Consider the following 16,197-nt stretch of genomic DNA (forward strand, 5'->3'; position numbering starts at 1 on the left):
ACTCCATCTTATGAGTTGTGATGATGCTTGAATGAGCTAATAGAGATAAAAACAAAGTTGTAATCAGCACATAGTGAGCATTTAAATATGTCTTGGTGTGACTGATATTAAAACACGACTCTTCATAACCTGGAATTTTGACAGGAGTCCCCAAATTAAAAACAACAGAAAGCAATCTCTACATTCTATCTAGGTGCTAGATCATCCTTGAAGGACTTTCAAATGAGGATTCCCCAAAAAGGTTCTGCCACTATCAGCAAAATTGCTAAGAATGGCTTTTCTGTGGATTTCTGCATGGAGAGCTATCAGTTCACTATGTGCTCACAGTTCTACCCATGCCTAAACCACGGGTAAATGGGGAGCTTATCCACCTTAAGCCAAATGCTGGAGGCTCACGGAGGGCTTAAGCTCTAGAGTCAGGGTCTGAAAGCCTGAATTCAAATCCCAATTCTAACACTTGTTTCCTTTGTGACTAGGACAAGCCACTGCTTCTCTGAAGCTCAGGTATTCATCTATAAAACAGGATGAAACCGCTTTGTTGGTAGTGTTGTTCTTCCCATAGTTATTCCTTGCTTATCTACTATACTCCATTTGCTAATTTGTGATCTTTAAAAATAAAGGGAATTAGAAGAAAAGGAAAGAAATATTACATTTCTTTCATTAGGCCACTAGGCTAGATTGAACTTGGCTTTCTTGAACAGTTGCAGAGGAGAGCTTCCTCAACCTGCCTTAGCCCCTCAAGACATATTTAGCACTGTCATTTTCAGAGTAAAACATGATGAAAGCTCAACCCACAAGATGCTGATAGCATGAAGCAAAACATATGCTGATGCGATTCATCTAAGTATCAAACCTAAGTAAACTCAGCGTGTTTATTTATAGCAGGAGGTGGTTTACACTCAGAGAGAAAAACTACAAACCAGATTCTAAATTCAATTCAAGGAGCAGGGGTGAAGGTATGAATGAGCTGCAGGATAATGTACTGGAAGATGAGAGTTTACTGAATTTGAGTGAAAGGAATCAGGGAGAGAATGAGAAAATAATTGGTATGAATAAAACGAGCCCTTTAAGAAAGATGCCAGTTAAGTGGGACAGCAACAAAATTCTCTAAAGCTCTTGAGGCTATGGAAGAGAAAGACAGATTCTGCATTCAAGTCACATTAACATCACATTTGTTTATCTTTGCACCAGTGGGGCATGGCTCATTGTTACATATATACAGCAGTCTAGTTTGGTACACTAATAAAAACAGGAATGTGGGGGCGGCCCCATGGCCAAGTGGTTAAGTTTGCGCACTCCGCTTCAGAGGCCCAGGTTTTGGAGGTTTGGATCCCGGACGCAGACATTGCACCACTCATCAGGCCACGCTGAGGCGGCATCCCACAAAGCACAGCCAGAGGCACTCGCAACTAGGATATATAGCTATGTACTGGGGTGCTTTAGAGAGAAGAAGAAGAAAAAAGAAAAAGATTGGCAACAGATGTTAGCTCAGGTGCCAATCTTTAAAAAAAAAAAAAACAATAACAAAAACAATAAAAAAACAGGAATGCGTCACAGCAGAAATAAAAAAGCCTATTCTCTCTCTAACAGGTGAAAAGGCATAGGAAAAAAAGACTTTGTACTGTAAAAAACATCTCCTTCTTTCCTGGCTAATGCTGCCCTTCCCTATGGTCTCTCCAAGGTCAGAGGGCATTTTGAGATTCAGTTCTCTGAGCAGAGCCGGCAAATTAGGATATTATGGATTTAAGAACCCAAACAAAATGAAAATAGGAATAAGATTTTCATTCATTCATCTATCTATCCAGTCATTGAACAGCTAGCTGCGTATCTCCTTCATAGTAGGGTCTCTGTTGGGTGCTATGGGAGATAGCAAAAAGAGGAGGATATAGTCACTGCCCTCAAGAATCGTACAAGCCAGATAAGGTAGAGACATGCAAACAGTGTGGGTTACCCCGATTTCTGTGCAAAGGTGTAAATTGACGACTGGAGCATCTCTGAGCATGAATAGAGCAGGAAGTGGTGAAAAGTGATGAGTTTTGGAAGCTCTAGCCAAATATGCTCCCAGGCAAATACACAGCAGGAAAAGAGTGCCAACTTTAGGATGAATAGTATCAAAGAACACAGGTTAAATGTTACAATCATGCAAAAATAAACGCAAACAAGAGTTATCCAATTATTATTCTTATCATTATTATTCATGAATAATCTAGCAACAATCTCCATGTGTTTCTTTGAGCTTATATTTGAAAACTCTATGATTACTTTTTATAGATAATTCAAGAAAAGAAAGGAGTATTAGAAAACCTAAAGAAAACATCTCCTACTTAGTTGTACATAAGAAAAAGTTTCAGGCACCAAAATAGTGATTTTTCCTGACAGAAAAAACCTATAGATTTAAATATTATTTTTAAAAGAGGGCTATTTAGATAACATTTGCGTTACGTTCCACAACATATTATTTTACATTTGATCTTATTATATGACTTGTTATGGAAGTTGGCCACAACTCATATTTTTTAAAACTAAATATAGTATCTTTAAATCACATGGATTTCCAAGATACTTCAATGATAGCAGTTAAACATTTCTTAGATGTTGGAAAAAAGTTGCAATTTTCACTTTTTTATCTCAGTTTCCCATGTGTAGACAATCATGGCAAAGATTTTAAAAATATTGTTCTCATAACGTCCTTGATTTCACTTCTATTTTCAAGGTTGATCAATAATGGCAAATGGCTGTCACCTTTATACATTCAGGTCGTAGCACCTGGATTTGATGGGACCCCTTGTTAGACAGGAAGTCCAAGGATGCTCAGGTCTCCTATGCCCAGTAAGGAGGGTTTTACCAAGCCCACAAATACATATACTGGTGCCAGGGTTCTCCTCAAGGGATTAACCAGGTTATGATCATTCTGTCTATCCCATCCCATTGTTTTATAAGAGTTGATGTCTGATTCTCTGATCTGTGAGCTGGGGAATCTGACTTAACATTATCCTTTAGGATTAATTACCACATGGAAATACAAGGAAGCTTAAGTGGACAGTCAATCATGTTCAAGCTGTCAAGCTAATTAGATTTTTTTATCTAGCAAGAGGAAGAAAAAGGACACCGCATTCAAGGTATAGGATTTAAGGAATTCTAATTACCTAGATGTAATAAATTTTAAACTTAATTTTGTCAAGAGATACAAATGCAACACAAGCTAGCAATATATGCAATTCTGATATTAGAAAAGCAAAGCAAAACAAACTAGCAAAACTTTGTTTTTAACAGAATCGCTTAAGTAAAAGAGGAACAAGGTTGTAAGGCCATTAATTCATTTGTCTGACCATCCATGCATTCATCCAATATTTATTAAGTGTTAGGCTTTGGGGCTACAATGGCAACTGCAGACCCTGTTCTCATATGGCAGGCAAGGTCTAACAGATGAGATATGAGTTAAAATTCTACCATGATTTTCCACTGAACATAAAAAACATACAAACTTATGTCACCCAACAAGGCCCTATGTGATCTGTACCCTGACAGCATCTACAATCTCCATTTCTACCACTTTCCCTCATTCACCACATCCAGCATCAATGGCCTTCTTTCTTTTCCTCCAATATGATAACAGTCCCCTCTGGTGCATGAAGATCTCTTCCCACTGATCTTTACAGCATGGGCAACTTCTTGTTATTCAGTTCTTCATTCTACATCACCTCCTCCTCCTTTCTAACCAGCGTATTTAATTTTGTCAGAGCCTCTCCTCCTAGGCATTCTCCATTTTTACCTTGCTTTACTCTACCTTTGAAGCACTTTTCATTACCTGACATTATAACACAAGTTGTTAATTTTTTGCCCTTCTTACTGGAATATATGCTTCATGAGGCAGTGGTTTTTATCCATTTTATTCACTGAGCACTATCTGGTATAAAGTAATCATTTGAAAAATACTTGATAAAAAAAGAGAATACAAATGTATATAAAATGTATTATAAAATGTCACAAAAAAAAGATAGATGGTCGTATAAGAGAATAAAATAAGGTGATCGGAGTTATCCCAGAAGAGGCTAAAAAGAGTTTCCTAAGGAAATAAATCAAACTTAATCACCTACGTTTGTTTATCAGATAAACTATGTAAATCAATTTGGTCCTTCATTGCTTAAAGCCTAGAAGGAAACAGGATAAACTACAAAGGAATCAACCTATACATAAATTAAACTGGTTAGTGGAATTAAAGCTGACTGCTTAACGAAAGGAAGAGCAAAAAAGTCAACATGGAACCACACCCCAGGCTGAATGGTCACTGCTTTGTGACCCTCTTACAAACGCATTGGTGTAGGCGGCTGGTCTGTAGGCAGAGCGCACATCCTCCAGCTCGCCAGACATCCAGAATCAGTGAGTTGATTTAGGTAAGCACTTAAATACATATTTAAAATTGAGCTCAGGGATATATGGCTGAAATTACTTTGGAATGATCTCAAAATGATAGAAATATTCATTCTTATTAAACTACTGTGATTTTTGATGAGTTGTCATCAAAAATGCTCTAGAAGCCAAATATCAACTTTAAAAAAGAGGCTGTGGACCCTAAAGAACTAATGCTAAGATGCTACTAAAAGGGCAGTCACCCAAGTCGTTTAATGGGAGAGAAAAGCACTGAAAGGGAAAAGGATGGGCAGGTAAATGTGAGGAAAGAATGGAAGGAAACTCACATGTCCTGCAAGACACTAGTGGCCCTGCCTGACAAATGAGACCACAACATTCATTTCCTGCATCATTTCCTACTCGGTGCTAGATGGGTCACTAGGAACCAGAATGGAACCAATTCATCAATTATAATGAGCAGATAGGTTTGTCAAAAGAAACTCTTTCCTGAAACGTCTTTTTTTAAAATCATCCCTTCTCTTATAGAATTCTCTTAACTTTCCACAAGTTATTATAATTATATAAATTATAAATTTTTAAAAATTTTATATTTTTTTACTTTGTGTAACTGAAATTTCTCTTAATTATTAAAAAGAGTCAAAAGTGTTCTCCCCCCTCTAGAATACATTTCTTCAAAGTGCAGATATCCAGTTGGACTTAAAGTTGGAAAAAAGAAACAGGTGCACTCTCCTTAACCATTTCAAAAATCTGTGGTAATTTAGGATTCACATCAGTCACATGTTGATAGTTAATTTTATGGGCCAATTTGGCTGATCTAAAGGATGCCCAGAGAGCTGGTAAAACATTACTTCTGAGTTTGTCTGTGAGGGAGTTTCTGGAAGAGATTAGCCTTTGAATCAGCAGACTGAGTAAAGCAGATCTTTATCAGTGCAGGTGGGCCTCACACAATCCATTGAGGGCCCCAATAGAGCAGAAAGGGGAAGGAAGGAGGAATTTGCCCCTCTTTGCTTCCTGCCTGCTTGTTTGAGTGAGGACATTTCATCTCATCTTCTCTAGCCCTTGGATTGTGATTTAAATTTTGGCTCCCCCAGTTCTCAGGCCTTTAGATTCTGACTGAATTATAGCATTGGCTTTCCTTGGTCTCCAGTTTGCAGATGGCAAATTGAGGGACTTCTCAGCCTCTATAATCATGTAGGCCAATTCTTTATAATAAATCAATCTGTGTGTGTGTGTGTACACATGTCCTACTGGTTCTGTTTCTCTGGAGAACCCTGACTAATACACACGCTTGGAAGTAAGCGTTCTGAATTTTACCTATCACCGAAATAGTAGTAGTGGATATATCACTATTTAGATGACACTATTTAAACTTCCCAAGTAATTTAAGTTCCATGTAATAGAATAAAATGAAACCAGTTGAATATTACTGAGGTCTTAAACTATAGTGATTAATTTTTTGGACTAATTCACAAAACTCCTGAGATAAACTTTATCTATATGTGTGTATGTAGGGGGAAGGTAAATGACAAGTTTTTGAGAACTCAATACTTAAGGAATATGAGAAAAAAATAAATAATTAGAGAAAATAAGCAAAAAAGTCTTACAATTCTACTTCCATTCAAAATATGTCTTGACAATCTCCGTATGACTCCACTCATATATGGAAGTTAAACACGTGGACAAAATGAACAGATTAGTGGTTACTAGGGAAAGAGGGGGTGAGGAGCGGGCAAAAAGGATGAAGTGGTACACCTACAATATTACTGACAAATAATAATGTACAACTGAAATTTCACAAGGTTGTAAACTATCATAACCTCAATAAAAAAATAAAATAAAATAAATAAGACAAACAAAAAATACTCAAGATACTAAATTAAAAAATACTTCTTGAAATTCAGCAGGATGCTTTGTAGATAGCAAGATAATTCTCAATAGTAGTTAAGACCTGGATTTTCTTCATCTCATACTTAGAAACAATCTATTTTATTTCTTGGGTTGTATCTACTTAAATCTTTATGGTCCACAAGCTGCTGTGCATTTTTTTTTTCTTAGGTTTTTATAGTTCCAGAGAATTGTAAAAACTCAACCACTTGATGAATTCCATCCGGGATCTTGAGTCAGATTTAACAGAGATATAATGGAGAGAGAAGGAAAAAAAATAAGTAAATAAATAATCATCAAAAGTTACATAGGAACTAGGGGGCTGCTGCCTGGTGGCACAGTGGTTAAGTTCACACGTTTGGCTTCGGTGGCCTGGGGTTTGCTGGTTCAGGTCCTGGGTGTGGACCTACGCACCACTTGTCAAGCCATGCTGTGGCAGGTGTCCCACATAAAACAGAGGAAGATGGGCACAGATGTTAGCTTAGGGCCAGTCTTCATCAGCAAAAAGAGGAGGATTGGCAGCAGATGTTAGCTCAGGGCTAATCTTCTTCAAAAAAAAAAAAAAATGACACAGGAAATGTATGCTTTAACAAGGTTGCAGAAAGATCTGACTTAAACTAAATTTCTGTTGTATATAACTTACTTCAATGTATATTTTAATTATAAATATATTTTTCTTTTCATAATAGGCAAATTACCATACCTCTTTAAATGGTCTATTAAATACTAGTTCATAGAATATTAGTTACTGGAAAAAGGAAAAAAGTAAGAGATGAGACAGAAAAGTACTATATTGGTAAGAGCAATTCCAAACAAAGGTTAATCAGAAACGAAAATAAAATATTTTTTAAAAGATCATGTTTTCATAAATTTTCTATTTGTATAAAAATTCAATTTACACAAGGCTTTTCTTTCAGTGGAGACCAATCTGTTTTATATATTGCACAACTGCGGATGACTTCTCAGTCTCTACACTGCTCCATGCTGCTGTCCCGTGTTGCCAAGGACCCTGCACAAATTATGATGGGGAAGATCCAGAGAGAGGCCTTCCTAACCCCCTTCCCATAAGCAATTACTAGCAATTAGTCACACTGCAGGACTAAATAACTCTTTCTCTGCACCTGCAAAAACTATGTTTGAATGCCACAGCTGAATCCACTGAAGGAATCAAAATTAAATTTGAACTGAAAATCTAGCCTAATACCTTATTTATTACCTGCCACTCTCCAGAATAGAATATGTGGAAGAAGAGGACCCCAAAGGTTAGACTTTATCTTCAGTTTGTTAGAATATTTCCCCTTGAAGAAGAGTCTCTTTTGGGGACAGATAATATTGCAAAATACAGTTGTATTTCTCTTGGGCCCTATTGTAAGCAATGCTGATTCAATCAGGTCACACACACTTGGGAGGCTTAAACAAGAAAATTTCCTTCCTTGAAAGTCCTTCCTTTTTGAATCACATATTAATACCTGTGTTTATTAATATATATCATCTTACACTCATCTCAATAATGGGTTTCTTGGGGGCTCCCTTGAATTCATCCAAATATCTCACTCATTTACTTAGTAATTATTGGATGTAAAAATCTAGCAATTCATTTCAACTTCAATAGTAATATTTTACAAATGAATTGAATACTACACAAGTGAATGGTGACTGGAATATATAGCAGATACACTGTATCATAAGGTGCCACTTCCAATCCTGAATCAACTTTTAATCAAGTACAGGGCCCTGAACTAGTCACTTAACCTCCTTTTATATCTGTTGAATGGATGGGTGAATATTAAAAAAAAAAAAAAAAGAGTATTTGGCTTTGTAATACACAGACATCCAATTATTCAAAGACAAACACACAATTGTATTCTCAAATACACTCATATACAAATATCAATTGGTTCCTTTTGCATAACCTGTTCCAACTTACTTGGACACGTTAAAAGTGAACTGAGGAACTGCAGCTCTTACAGGTGATTCACAAATTATCTGCTCACAATCTTTACCAAAATTGTAGGGGAATGAGAGAATTCCTCTACCCTCTAGGTCCTTCTGGCTGGTCTACAGATTAAATTGGCATGAGGAAGAATAACAGGAGAAAATCAAACAAAGCTTTATAACACTTATACATGGGAGAAACCCAGGAAAGCTGAGTAACTCACCAGAATGGCCAAGCTGCCACATTAAATATCATCTTCAGCTAAAGACGAAGGAAGGTGTTGGGGGTAGTGGTTTCAGACTTCAAAGGTGAGGAAGGCAATTCACATGGAAATGGTAAAGCAAATGTTTGGTAAAGAGAACTTTGATAATGGTGGTCTTAGCAAGATCCTCCCAGTCTACAAACACGCAGAGTTATCTATGGTGAAAGCCTGTCCCCAGGTATCCCCAAGATAAAGAAATTTATCTTAAATTTCTTTTAGGCAGCTAGGCGGGAGGTCAAGGTTTCTTTTAGAGTCTTTTGTTCTTGAAAATAATCAAGGCAAAGAGACATATTTTGAGGTGGTCAATTCTGATCCCCTACAATATCTAGTTAACGTATATAATTACACAAAATCTCATACACTGGAATTTACAAATATATTAGTGATTTTCAAGTACCTTCAGTTAACGGATCTGAGGTCTGTGTGACTTAATCCTTCAGCAAGTACTTTTGCCAAGACGAAACTTAAAAGTCAGCTGGACAGCAGACAAACAAGACTGAACGCCAAATAGATCTCTGCAAATATAATATTTATAGAAAGAAAAGAAAACTGCTTTTCACATTTGTAAAACTTCTGTGCATTTCTCTTAGCTTTGGTTTATGAATCTCATTTACTTATTGCTAGAGGCTCTTGCTAGCACTAGTTTTGACACTGCCAAAGGCTAAAACCAAAAAATTTACTTCTAAAGATTTTTTTCAAAAGGAACTGCTTTTAAAATAGTCAGATTGTTGTGCTAAAGAGCAAGTCAACTTGCAGTGTCAGTGCTGACCTGAGATGAGTGCCTCAGGCAATGGAAATAGAGGATCATAACCAGGATTTCCAAGACAACTATGTCAATACTTGTCTCTGTTGTATTGTTCTTCTCTTCTCCACACCCCCATCCATTCCTTTTCATTAGCTATCCCATTCAAACTTGTCATCTTCCTACATTTTAGAATATCACTCCCACCCACATACTTCTTGTAAAGAAGAAGTCAGATGACTATAATTCAGGTTAAGGCAGTACACATCTCTTCTACAGTTCTTTCAATGATGCATAACACTGTATCATCACTTACGCAGGAGATATGAGAGGAGCACCCAGATTTTTTTAAAAAATCACATTATTATAATACTAAGTAAAGAAAACAGTAAATCAGAAAGGCACTGGTTTGCCATATTCAATAGAGCAGTGGTTCTCAAACTTCAATATGCATCAGAATAACATGGAAAGTCTGTTAAAATAGATTGCCTGGCCCCATCCTCAGTTTCTGATTCAGTAGGTCTAAGGTGGGATCTGTGAAGCTTCATTTCCAACAAGGTATCAGATGATGTGGATGTTGCCGGTCTAGGACTCACACTTTCAGAACCACTGTTCTAAAGTTCTAATGCTCTAATGTAGTAATTCTCTTGTTTAAACTTCCCAGGAACAGGATGCACTAAAGATTCCACTCTACTCTCAGAAATTTTTAGGTAGTCTTAAGGATCTGCAATTTTAAAAAAATGATTTCATGTAATTCTAGAGATGGTGGTTTAGGAATAGAGAGACCATTGTCACAATCTACCTTCAACAGTCCTAGTTTACACTTGCTGTCTCAGGGTCCCATCTAGTTAGTGGCTCCTTCCTAAAACACATAATTGAACATTCAGTATATGCTTATCGTATCTGTGAACCATACCTTGAAAAACATTGATGCAGAGGTACACCACATCAGTAAATCATCAATGTATTCATACCCCTTTTAAAACACCCTGTCCACCCAATGAAACCCAGAGCTGCAGACAACATTACATATTCCTTAGCCCTCCATTACTGCAATTGCCATTGCTACATTCATTTGCCCACCATTACTGCAAGTGCTCAGTGGTCTACTACTATATTCTAAGCTAAGCATTTTTAAAATGTATGTTATTTACAGCACTAAGATCTCACTTTCTGCCATTTATTTCTTATTTTTGCAAACAACTTCAAAAAGGAAGTATGGATAAAAGACATTGTTTGGACCTGCCACAAACAAATAAATAAATACAATTTAAAAATAAAAGAATAAGAATATCTTGAACATTTTGCAGCCCTGGACACCTTGAAAGAACTGATGAAAGAAATAGAAGGTAAAGGTAAGCAGGCAGTGAAAAAAAGGTGACAAAGTCTTTGACCTTGAGAAGGTCAATGAAAGCATGACTGCAAAAAAGGAGAATTAGTACATGGAACATAAGGCAGGCAAAACAAATTCTGGCTAGAAGCATGTCCTCATCTCATAGACTTTATATATAGGGCAAGTACCAATTTTGAAGCTGGGAATGGATCTATTAATACTTAGAGACTAAAGACTGTAAAGATTCCATTGAACACTGATTTGTTTCCAGGATGCACAGCCCCCCAACCAGTAAATTAAGCATGCCTTTACCTGCAGACATTTAAGGTAACTCTACCCTAATTTGCCCTATCTCCTCTCCACTGCCAATATAAATTCCATGAATCTTCAAGATACAGGTGATTAAGCTTCATGTTTTAAAAGTTTCTCAAAGTGTGTACTAGAAGTCATCTACATCATAATCATTCAGGATTTGTATTTAAAAACAAAATTTCAGACATCAAGGCAGGGTATTACAATCAGAATGTTTGGGTGTGGATATCTATATTTTAATCAATAAAGACGTGATAGTTATACACATTAAATTTTTTAGAACTTTCTCTGTTAGGTTTTTCTTCTTTTTCTATTGCTTTTAAGAAGATGGTCTTCTAAAACAAAATATATGGATTTAGAAATTTTGGGTTTGATCATTAGCAATGATATGTTTTAAATTTCACAATATAAAAGGCTTTACACAAAATGCACATTTACGGCAGTGAAAAACTATCATTCATAATATCGTAAAAAAAGAATTCAAATAATTGGGTCTTTTTTTTCTTTTCTCCCCAAAGCCCCAGTACATAGCTGTATATCCTACTTGTAAGTCCTTCTAGTCCTTCTATGTGGGATGCCACCACAGCATGGCTTAATGAGTGGTATGTAGGTCTGCACCCAGGATCCAAACCGGCAAACCTGGGCTGCCTAAACAGAGCACGCGAACTTAACCACTATACCACAGGGTGACCCAACTGGGTCTCTTAATACACTATTTTATTACACACTGTTTTATTTTAAGGAACATTAATGGAGTAGGTTTCTTTATGGAAAGTTTTCTTCTAAAATGTACAGGAGTAACTATTTGTATCTAGTTCTTCTTACGCTTAAGTGATTTCCAAGAGGGAGAAAAACTATGAAATTGTCAATTAAACAGATTTAATTATCAGAACCTCTCTTTTCTCACTAGAATTGAGACTGAGGAATGCATAACTCTTAAATGCGTCTGACCACTTTGCTAATTAACAGGTTCCATTTGTATGAAAACAGGTAGAAAGCAGCGAAAGTTAAAGATGAAGAAATATTTAACATAATATATCTCAAGCCATCTACACATGAACGTTTTGCCTAATTCAATCTGAAGGTTCACATAGATCACCTTCCTCCATTTAAGTTTAAAGTAGGCAAAACTTAATCTTAGCAACACTTTGTTCTACTACCTGATGAAAATGGAATTTAAAATCAAGACCTGGAAACTCCCAGTCCACCATCTTATACTTAAAAATAGTGATCTCAAAAATGATCTAGCCAATTCCAAAGGGAATGAAAGTATAGTTCTAAGGAACACTCTCAGTTTAATATGCACATTTTATTTACAAACTGCCAGTTTATGGCCACATCTATGAACAAAACAAGAAAAATACATGAAGTTGCTTAAAATAAAATATATATAAGACATTAAACTACAGACCAGCGATTAAAAACTATGGTGAAAATGAATATACATATAATCAGCCACAAGAGTTGAAGGCACTATATTTTGCAGTTAACATCCCCATCAAGCTCTGAGATCATGAAGGATTCCTTTCCAAGACCCTGTGTCCAAATTCACAACACCAGCAGTCAAGAGAAAGTGATAATAAAAGCTTAGAAAACACTTAAGAGTAAATTCTAAAATGACATCTTTCCCCCTAAACAGAAATGCTATTCACTGCCTCATCTGACTAGGAAGGTCATCCTTAGGACTTTAACTAGGTGTCATCTCCTCCAGATGCTACCTCCCTTCTCATCTCATTTACTTATCCCTGTGAGAGCTCCCTAGAGCTCTCTACTTATATCACTGATGGCATTGTGCACATTATCTTCCTCTTTTCCCTATGAGCAATTATAAACTAAGGACTGTGTTTATTTAATCTGTGAATCCACAGCCCTGAACTGAGCTTCTGTCTGGCTCATAATAGGTATGCATCCAATAAAATATTGGTTGAGGGGGCCAGCCCCATGGCCAAGTGGTTAAGTTTGCGCGCTCCACTGCAGCGGCCCAAGGTTTCACTGGTTTGAATCCTGGGCGTGGACATGGCACCGCTCCTCAAGCCATGCTGAGGTGACGTCCTGCATGCCACAACTAGAAGGACCCACAACCATGAACATACAACTATGTACCAGGGGGCTTTGGGGAGAAAAAGGAAAGAAATAAAAATAAAATAAAACAAAATAAAATGTTGGTTGAATGAATAGTATGTTGAAATACTCAACTGAAAACACTGGCCAAAGGACGAAGTAATAATTGGCTCCAGCTACAGCTCTCTGAAAGCAATTCAATTCAGTTGAAACTAATTCAGTTCAACTCCACTCAATAGACATTTACCAAGGGTCTAGCCTTTGTCCGAAATAGAGATATAAATGGTTTTTTGACGTGCGTTATCTTTTCAATTGCCTTAACGCTTTACTTTGCCAATAAAGGTATAGTTTAGGTTGACAACCAGAAATTAATTACAAGGGCGTGGAAATCATGGTATGCTCCAAGTTTTGTGGAAAGAAAACAAGAGTAAATAGATATAAAATGTGTTCTCTAGAATTTCGTAGAGATTGTACATAGGTATATATTTATGTATCAGTCTTTTTGAATAACCTACTAGCCTTTCTTAAGTGGGCTTCCTCGAAAGAGGAACATCCATTGTATGTAATGGATTATCTTTTCTCCTATGCATCTAGAATATTACTAGAATAACACTAGTATTCCTTGGGAAAATGAGAAAATAGTCATTCAAATAATCTCCTGTGTTCCTTCATTCAGATGAAGAACCCCAGTTAAGACAGGCTGCCAGTGTCTCTATTACAGATTGCATGTAGGTATGTATTTATGTATAAGAAAAACTTACCTCATTGAATTGGTAATTAATTGATGGAATTAATGGTGTTTAGCACTATAGACAGCCACAACCATGGGGATAATTCAGGAGATTCACTTCAGTATTAAGCTCTTTGATCTGAATTATTTAGATAATGGGCTCAACTCTCCACCTTAGGAAGAGATTTCAGGAGAAACCAACTGTTGGAAAACCCCCTTCCTTGAGATAGTTTAAGAGAGGGTTACTCTCCTGCCTCAGAGTTTAACAAAGCTCCATATAGAATAATGACTGTTTTAAATGTTTCCAACCACTAAGATTCCTCGGGTGTAAAAGAGGGCTTCCTTTTAGGACATTGGAGCTATGAACTAAAAGCATACAGGGGTAAACAGGAATGGTGCTCCAAAAGGATTCAGGGTCACCTTTGTGGAGGAAAAGGGTGATAGGTCTTTCAGTCAATCACAAAACTGGCTCCGAGAAAAAATCTGTGTAGTGATGGAAAACTTCAGCCATTCAGATCTCCACTACAAAGTGCATTCCACAGGGAAATGATGTGATTAGATCACCTTTAGAGTTTTTTTCACACCTAAGATTCAATGATTCCAAGATAAAGAGTGTCAGTCTTAGAAATTACAAAACAAACTCTGATCTTTCACTGTCTCAATAAGGGCTGTGCTTTCAGTATTCCTGGGTAGTGTTTTCTTCCAGGTATTACACCAACCTGGGGCTTGGATCCCTGTTTAATGAAGCTGTCCTCCTCCGTTCTCATTCACCTTGTTTCAGTTGCTCAAATACTCCATATTCTTTCCTAGTTCAAGACTTTTACACATGCCTATCCTTTCACTCTTTCTATATCTGGCTCTTCTAATGCTGAAATTGCAACTTAGGGCCATCTCCTCAGAAAGACCTTACATGAATATACCAACTAAAGTAAGCCTTCTCTATCCCAATAATTTCATTCACAACAGTAATCTCTATTTGTATGTATTATTAACTCTTTGTTTCTTCCAATAGAATATGAGTTTATAGGGTAAGGACCATGTTTGCTTTCCCCAGTATCTGACATATACAAGCTGTTCCATACATATTTTATTGAATGCAAGAATGCATGAGCACATGAATGGAAGGAGGCAAGGAAAGGGAAAAAGACAGGAGAGTTAGTTCAGGTAACATTCGGATATGGCCTGGGCAATGACAAATGTTCAGTCACCCAAATAATACCAACAACAGTGAGTTGAAGCTCATTGGGCTAGGTGTCATAAGTGCTTCAGAAATGAACAAATGAAGATATACTACTTTCAATAACACTTGGCTCATTGCTTGTGCAGTGAGAGTTACAGTGTCTGATTTTTCTGGATGGTTTGCCATTTGCAAAGAATTACAGATTAACTGCAGCCAATTGGATAGACTGGATAATCTGGCCTAATTCTTAAAAAAATATTCTACAGTCTACATTTTTATTCACATAACTGTTTCTTTAGTGTTTCCATTGTTTTGACTTCATAAATAGTCTCCTTACTTAGTTAGGCTGATTCAAGGCTTCAGATATTGATGCAAAAAATTCCTTCCTCAGGAAACTTTCACTGACCAGATAATTATAAACTTTTCTAACCCCCTGTACTTTTCCTACATAATAAATGTGTACATTGATAAAATTTTTATCAATTTCTATATTCCTGAGCTCAGGGCCAGTGTGTCTCTTTGTTCTCCATTGTATCCCCAGTGGCAACCACAGTGACTGACACAAAGAATGTGCACCATAAAAATTTGTTGATTGGATTAATTATAGCTCTTCTCACCTGTTTCATGGATTTTCTTCTCTAAAAGAAAAAAATCAATTGTAAACAAGTAAACAAAATTCAGTTTCATGCATTATTTTTGTAGAATAACGAAAAATAAAGATGGATGCGTCAAAATCCCCTTTTCAATGCACCACATGCTATTCTTATCAACAGAGAAAATAATTGTCTCACAAATCTTCTTCTTTGCATCTACACACATAAACAAAGAAATGTATATATTTTTCTTTTTATTTACTAAATAAAGAGCATCATAATATGCATAATATTTACATATTGCTTTTCTCGTGGACATGTACACCCTTCATCTCAGAACACACTGATCTGCCATACAATTTTTAATGGGTTATAATATTCCACTGTAGGATGCAGACCATAGCTTTCAGAAGTCTTCCCCTATTTACAGATACTTAGCGTATTTACAATTTTCTTGTATGACAAAAAAAGCTTCAAAGAATACTCCTGAATATATTTTATCATACGCATGTTTAATGTTTTTGAGTGATAGACTTTTAGACAAATAAAAAACACATGCTAGATGAATACTATTTTCTAAAGGTATACCACATTCTGGATGGAATGTTCAACTCATTTTATAAGATTATCAAAGTCTAAAGGTTGAAGATGTGAGATTTTTCCCACCATGATTCAATTCTAATTTCCATCAGCAACCTGAAAAGTCCACAAGTTGTTTAGATGAGTCTGTACCTTAATTTGAGCACACTGTGTTCTTCAGCTATCTTGTGTCCCAGGGTGATGGGAAAAAAAG

The 16,197-nt window shown here is 36.5% G+C and overlaps 1 protein-coding gene across 6 annotated transcripts in view; it reads right to left on the reverse strand.

The window, feature by feature from the left end:
* The window catches only part of CNTN4 (contactin 4), an 874,155-nt gene that overhangs the window by 551,372 nt on the left and 306,586 nt on the right, over nt 1-16,197 (reverse strand). The window contains exon 1 of one of the 6 annotated variants that reach the window (XM_070238573.1): nt 8,851-8,970. The exons of the other annotated variants lie outside the window; for them this stretch is intronic. The gene's annotated coding sequence lies outside the window, so the exon portion shown is untranslated. Of the gene's footprint in view, nt 1-8,850; nt 8,971-16,197 lie in introns of those variants that run through there. 6 annotated transcript variants of the gene reach the window in all.

The sequence above is a fragment of the Equus caballus genome, chromosome 16 (genome assembly GCF_041296265.1).
Source record: "Equus caballus isolate H_3958 breed thoroughbred chromosome 16, TB-T2T, whole genome shotgun sequence".
Taxonomy (NCBI): domain Eukaryota; kingdom Metazoa; phylum Chordata; class Mammalia; order Perissodactyla; family Equidae; genus Equus; species Equus caballus.